The sequence below is a fragment of the Canis aureus genome, chromosome 38 (genome assembly GCF_053574225.1).
Source record: "Canis aureus isolate CA01 chromosome 38, VMU_Caureus_v.1.0, whole genome shotgun sequence".
NCBI lineage: Eukaryota > Metazoa > Chordata > Mammalia > Carnivora > Canidae > Canis > Canis aureus.
In genome coordinates this window covers 10,447,788-10,455,136 of record NC_135648.1, presented here as the reverse complement: position 1 = coordinate 10,455,136, position 7,349 = coordinate 10,447,788, and the positions used below count along the sequence as shown (strand labels likewise).

General features: G+C 42.8%; 1 long non-coding RNA gene across 1 annotated transcript; it reads left to right on the top strand.

Annotated features, from left to right (window-relative positions):
• The first annotated feature begins 3,696 nt into the window (after positions 1-3,696).
• LOC144307182 (uncharacterized) lies at positions 3,697-7,096 on the top strand. Its single transcript, XR_013374110.1, has 3 exons — positions 3,697-3,803; positions 3,896-4,117; positions 4,877-7,096. It is a non-coding gene; the product is annotated as an uncharacterized LOC144307182 (long non-coding RNA).
• The last annotated feature ends 253 nt before the right edge of the window (positions 7,097-7,349 follow it).

The following is a 7,349-nucleotide window of genomic DNA, read 5'->3' as shown; positions in this document are numbered from 1 at the left end:
TTATAGTTAACCTGCTAATAGAATACAAGTCTTTCCTAAAAAAAAAAAAAAAAAAAAAAAAAAAGAATACAAGTCTTTCCTGATATAATGGGAAGCTTTCTTTAGTGAGATCATGCGAGAATATGATGCATCAATGATCTATTCTTACCCCGTCTGCCAGTGAGCTCGGATCTCAGTGTTAGAATCAACCAGTAGTTAGTTCACACAGATTGCCAGATAGAATTTCCCCTCCTCCCCTCTGCTCTTGATTACTGAGCCTCTGTTGTCTCTCTTGTGGCTGCAGCACACCATTTCTGAAGTAATCTTTACGATGACCCTATGATTGCTTCTGTTGTAGCCCCATTTTTCAGATGAGGGACGTGAGACGAGGACAGGTCCAATAGATTGGCCAAAGTCGCCTAGGTCTCAGGTGGAGGAGCTAATATTAAAGCAGGCAACTGTCTCCAAGCCTATGCTCTTCAGCCCTGTGCAATTCAGCCGAGCAGTGCACCCAAATGCTCATCATTCTGATGCCTGAGGGATGGGATAATAGCTCTTATCTCTGTGGGGTTTTTTTTTACCTTATAATCTTCATGTAGTAAACATGTATTTCTTTCACACTGACAAAGAGTGCTAACTCGAAAGGCAGAATCATTAAACAGCACCAAAAACGTAGGGCTAATGAGCCCGTATTTTGCAGAGTTTGGTAAGGATTAGATGTAACGCGCAAGACCCTCACTCTGTAAGGTAACATAACAGTTGTGCTAGGGTTGTTGTCCAGTGTAGGCTCTTGAATTTTTTTTTTTTTTTTTTGCTGACTTTCTGAGGAGCCATGAGGTGCAGAGGACGAGGTCTGAAAGGAAAGTGTGTGCAGCTTACTTAGGCAGTTGGCCAAAATGGCGGCTTGGCCAGCTCTGTAGCAATGACATGAGAGGAGAGTGGATCTAGGATGTTTGGGGATAGGGTCCAGTCTTTCTAAGTCCCCTGTGTTGAGCCATTGGTCTAGTTCCCTTTTGTCTGGTGCCTGTCATCTGAAAAGGATCTAATTCTGAAAACCTTTTATTGATTAAAATTAGCCCCTGTCTCTTCTCACCAAAAGTGGTTTCTGACTCTCTCCCTTGTCTTCTCCCTGAAGCTTCCCCCCACCCAAAGCCCCCCCACCAGGCAAGACAGGAATGAATACAGTCTGTGGAACCATGGCAGCCAAGGTGACCTTGTCTGTACGTTGCACAGGCCCTTCCTTGCCACGGAAATGGGATCTCAAACCAGACCCGGTAAAAGCCAGTTGAGGAGCTTCACTAAATCAGAGCAGGGTGTTCAGCTTCATACATAGTTTTGAGATGACTCACTACCAAATGCTTCCTAAAAGAGACTCATTAAGTTACGGTAACATTTTAGAATGGTATTTATAGTGCCAATAGAAAATAGGAGGGGCAAGTTATTTGGACATTGCCTCTTTCTGTGCACTACCACCCCAGCTATTTGTCTCTTTCTCAGTTTTCCAATCGTCTTTGTCCCCTGACCAAAGGCAGAGCCTGCAAGAGCCGGCCTTCTGATGCCCCGGGTTGGGGGTGGGGGGCTCTGCGATTGACAGCCTCTCCCTGACTCAAGTGTCCCCATTGTGTCTGCCCCGCCAAGCCCTCGCCCCAGCCCCTAAAGCTGGACCCTCCAATCTACTAACGTTCCTTCCAACAGTTCTGTTCTCTGTTTATTAACAATTCAGATGTACTGTCCTGAAATGAGTGGAAATGCCAGAGGTTATTTGTTCTGGTTTCCTTCCACTGTGTATGCTCAGTTTCCGTGGCTGTCTGTTGGTTACCTAGGATATGGACAGGGGAGGCAATGGATTGGCTGGGAGCTTGGATGGAGTCCCTGGGAGGCTGTGGAGCAGGGCTTAGTGGTCAGTAGGATGCCCTAATTGAGTGCCTGATTAACCACTCAATGACCCCTGCGGACTGAGCCCACAGTGTCTTCTCCAGGGCTCCAGGAGTTCTGCATGCGTACCCCTATTTTGACTCCCTCCCCCAACTGGTTGTATACATTTATTTATCTGCCTACTACTAGACTATGGAATCCTCTAAAGCTAGGATCATATATTATTCTGTGTTGTACCCAGTACAGTTCAAATCACACAAAAGATGCTTAATATATATATATACGTAGGTCCAATATATGCTTAAATGACCACTTGTTTGGTTTCTTTGCAATAAACTTTGAAATAAACTCGGCATTTTATATTCCATTAATGGTTTTGTTGAAAAATAAAAATGACATTAATCACTTATTGTGTCAGGACCCTTTTAGATATATTAAGTCCTTCAACCTTCACAGCAAGTCTAAGATAATGTAGATATTATCGTCTATAATTCAGTGTGATATTGCTGAATTCAGGGACAGTAAGTAATTTTGCCTGAAATCTCTCTCTTAGTAAGTAGTGAAACCAGAATTTGGGCTTTAGGGTGTCTTACTGTTTGCACAGCTTCATAATGCTCCAAACTGGGTTGCTAACCATATGTATGCTTTAACTGTGTAAGTTAAACTGGGAAAATGTGCTTTTATGGAAGAGTCACTCAAAGAGTTGATATTGAACATAATTTCTTAAAATAAATTTTTAAAAAACTTTTTATTATGGAAAATTTCAAACATCACAAAAGCAGCACGAATAGTCCAATAAGCCCTCACGTACCAGGGTTTTCTCTACATGAAGCCCTAAATGTCTTCTCTCCATTTCCACTCACTTTCTTTTTCCCCCTCACTGGACTATTTTGAAACAAATCCCAGATACTGACTGTATCAGTTGAGTAAGATTATAAAAATCATTAGCATAATTATAGTCCTTCCCTTCCCTAGAACCTAAACAAAACTCAGAGAATTTGGGTAAAGCCAACTAGAAAAGTTGATTCCGTCCAGGTGCCAGAACCAATCATACAGCTGCTATTCTTTCTCGAAGAATCAAGCAAACAGTTCCCATTATTCTCAGATCCCATTAGTCCTTCAGGGGATAACATGTGTCCTAAATTAATGGAAAACAAAAGATCCATTAGAGCATACTCTGTATTTTAGATCGATTCAGTTTGGGAATAAACATGTGATTCCTCATGTTCCCTATGAAACCCCCAAAGAGTACAAAGGAGTTAAACTTTCAAGTGCTATTACTTTTTTTTTTTTTTTCCCATCGTGGATGTTATATGCCATATCATGTAAGGGAGCTCTTTCCATTCTTTTCAATGGTCCCTCTGTCCATTTCTCAGAGACTGGTTGTTGGTAGGAACAGTAGGAAGGATAACATCCACTGCATTTTCCCATTACACCCTCAAGCATGCAAGACTGGTTTGTAGGAATAACTGACATTTCAATGCTGATAGAAAAACTCACAGCCATCCCAGCATTTTTAAGTAAAGTTTTGGGAGGAAGCCTTAGCAGAAATGGTCTTTTGTCATGGGACACAGCAGTCCAATATTTCTACTCTTCATCATGGTTTGGGTTATGATCAAAACTAGAGATTGTGGCAGTGGGATTTTATGAAGAGGTCTGGGCTGTGTGTGTGTGTGTGTGTGTGTGTGTGTTTGCATGTGTGCACACAGTGCGCCACACCAAGGGGAGAACGGTCTATGAAGGTGACAGGAGGGGCATGTCCACTAGGATGAGAACCATTTTGGTATCTCTAGCTTTATACACTTTGGAATCTCAGGTCTAAAAATAACCCCCTTTTGGAACCCGTGTTGTTTATCTGTATCCTGGGTTTTCCCATTCTTAAAAATACCCTGACATGCATATAAAGACTGCGTTCCAAAGGTTAATGCTCCTTAATCCTGAAGGGAGTGGTGAGTAAATTCCTTATATATCAATCTAAGAATAGGTCTTGGAGCTATTCTAGTGTATGTCATAATATGAGTGGTTTCTTCTTTTTTTAAAGGAAGCAAATAGTAATGGATGCAGAAGGAGAGGTTTAAAAGGAAGAGATGAATTTCTTTAGACCAAATAAAAATGATCCCTCACGCTTGTCTAGAGCTTAAAGGAGTCACTGCATAGAAGTGATTTTATCTGAGAGTGGAGGGGAAAAGAGAAATTGTACATGGACACTTCCCTCACCCTGGCATTTCCCATTGAAGCCCAGAAACTCTGGAAATAGGAGAAAGTGCGATTTTTGTTTTGTTTTGTTTTGTTTTTATTAAACAAAGGCTTCTTTCCACTCTGGTTTCTTGTTGTTGTTGTGTTTTTTTGTTTTGTTTTGTTTTTTTTTTGTTTTTTGACCTGAGAGTTTGATTGTTCCCTCTGCATGCAGGGATAACAGGTCTGCGGTGTCTCACTTGCCCTCTCCACACAGAATCCTGTGGATCTTTCTGTTTCTCACAGAATGTCTGGCACCAGACTTTCTGAATCAGCCTTGTTTCTGCCCTGCTGCTCCTGATGTGCTAGCGTCCAGGCAAAGAGTAAAAGAAAGCGAATGGAGGCAGGTGGAGGCTCCAGATGGAACCTGGGGGCCTCCCTCCTCTGATGGCCTCTCTTCCTCCCCCTTCAGCCTCCTGGCCACCACCTTCCCTGCAAATGGATCACCTCTGATCTACACCCCAAAGTATTTCCTCACAGTATCCAGTTTTGGGGGAGTTAAAGACGAGCAAAATTCTGAAATAGTGTGCCTCTGCGCAAGCTGGGAAGGTCAACTAGGTCTTTGTTTATTTGTTTGTTTTTTTTTTTTAATTTTTTTTTCATTTATTTATGATAGTCACACAGAGAGAGAGAGAGGCAGAGACATAGGCAGAGGGAGAAGCAGGCTCCATGCACCGGGAGCCTGACGTGGGATTCGATCCCGGGTCTCCAGGATCGCGCCCTGGGCCAAAGGCAGGCGCTAAACCGCTGCGCCACTCAGGGATCCCTATTTGTTTGTTTTTTGAAGGACAGATCCTGCATGACCCACGGTGCCTTCTCACTTCCTGCTGGAGTTATTGCAAAAGGAATCCAGGAGACAATGGGGCTGCTGAACACTTTCCAGAATCGGGGCATGCCTGCTATGGTATCAGGGGCCCTTTTGCTCGGGGCCTTTCCTGGGTTCCCCTCCAGGGTCACCAGCATGGGTCACACTTCCTTCCCCCAAGCTGGCTTGTTCCATCAGGACTTTCAGGGAAACCAGCGGCTGCTGGTGGTTGAGACTTCTGCTCATATGTAGCCCTGGCGGAAAGAAAGCACTCTAGAAAGGGATTATATAATGGATTGTAATGACACTGCTTATGGTGGTTGTTATTTTGAAATGTGTCCTGGAGTAATAATATATTTCAGCACTCAGTTTAGATTTCACATTCTCAAGCAAAATCATGTGTAGTAAGGAGGGAGCTCTCTGCCCCTAAAAGCTCTTGTTCTGATGTCATGCCTACAATCCTATCTCTTCCTATAGGTTATTTAAATGTCTCCTGAGATAACCAGTTGCATGTAGCCAAACCCCCTTTTTAATTGAGTTTTTTTTTTAAGATGAGTCATATATCCCCCCAAAAAAGCACCAATTCAGAATAAAGGCAGGAACATTCTAGACATTTTCGAGACACCAGTCTAAGGGCAGAAAGGAAATTTCATAACTATCATTATGTATTATGGTACATCCAGTCCCAGGCCCACATCTCTTAGATAACCCCCCTCATCCTATACCCCGTCCCCCCACTATCCCTACCTCCCTGATGTTATCTGTTCACGGTTTTGTGCTGCTGGCTCTCATTCTGGATTTGTATGGGTAACCTCTCCTCTGGGCACTGATAACCCACCCACCTCTAAGGGTCAGTTGAATAATGCACTAAGGTGAGTGGTCATGGTTCTCAACAGAGGTGACTTTGCACTTGAGGGGATATTTGACAATGCAGTTTTGGTCATCACGCTTGGTGGGAGGATGCTACTGGCCAGTGGGACAGAGGCCGGGGTGCTGCTCTACACCCTACAATGCATGGCAAAGGTCCCCCACACAATGTCAATAGTGCCTAGGCGGAGAAACCCTGCCTTAACCTGTGATTGATTTATAGTTTTCCTCTTAAATTCCACTTTTTCCGTGAAGCTTCCTCTGAATGACCCTGTTTTCTCCCTTCTTTGAACTCCACTCTACATTTGGCACTAAGCCATGTACTGCATCGCATTGTTCTTTAGAATTTGTGTGTGGACAGCTCATCTCCCTAATTGGATGTGAGGTTTCCTGACAGCAGGGCTCATCTCCCCTTCCTTTGTGTGTTTAACTGTACTCGACCCAGTGCTCTGCACTTAGCGTTTCCTCAATACATTCCAGATAAATGAACATATCTTCAGTGGACGACTGAATTCTGAAGTTTGAAGTTGATATATTGGGATGATGGCAAGGATTCTCCAAGAAACTTAGAAATAGGGTAAAACAATAATAATAAAAAGTTACTCTTAGAGATCTAGAGAAATTAAATAAGGATATAATGGAAGTGAACAGCATTCTCTCTGGTGCCCACAGAAATAGCCATTTGATAATTGGTTCATAATAATCTTAACATGCAGCACAGAAAAAAAGAATAATAGAATTAATGATTTATGTTAAGTCTTAGTTGGAGGATTGAAATGACTGAATTTGGGAGACACAGATATCTGTCTAGTGTTTCCTGTGAGACGATGGGAGTTTCATTAAACCTTATCTTTGCTTAGATGACATGATCCTCAAGACATTCTCCACCCATTTGCTTCAGCTCCACGCCAACCAAGCAACATTCAGATTAATAACCCAGCCTCCTAGCTGCTCAGGACATGGAAAGGGGTGTCTTAGATGGACGGGGCAAGCATTCAGGACACTGGACATAAATATCACCCATAATAAATTAGTAAATTGACCTTTGGTTTACACATTAATCTGTGAAGTGAGTGTGTGAGTCTCTCCCCAAGATCCTGACTCCATCTGGGATTATTGATAAGGGCCAGTTTTTGACTGAATAGACAAGGGGCCAGACTCTGGTCTGTGACTCATTCACCAAAGCAGTGCCATGTTGGAAACTGTTTGACCAATAGCTATCTTGCTTTCCCCCTGTGACATCCCTATTTTGCCTCAAGCCTTTCTTTCCAGCTCCAACATATCTTAACATGGTACAATTTTAAGTCCCGTTCCCGATTCTGGAATTACCACTTTCCCCCCACACACCCCCAAAGCCCCTTAAAAATTCCATTTATACTTTATTTAGAAATATTCTGATTGAAAAAAATAAAATAAAAAAATAAGAAAAACCCACATGCGGCTTCTTTTTAATAAAGGAAACTAAGTGGGAAGGTCAAATTGCTCTTAGAACTTTTTATAGGCCTGGCAGCCCTGGAAACATTTCATCATTAAAGAACGTGTGACAAGTCACTGGGACCATTTACTGAGGGTTTCTCAGGGACAGACC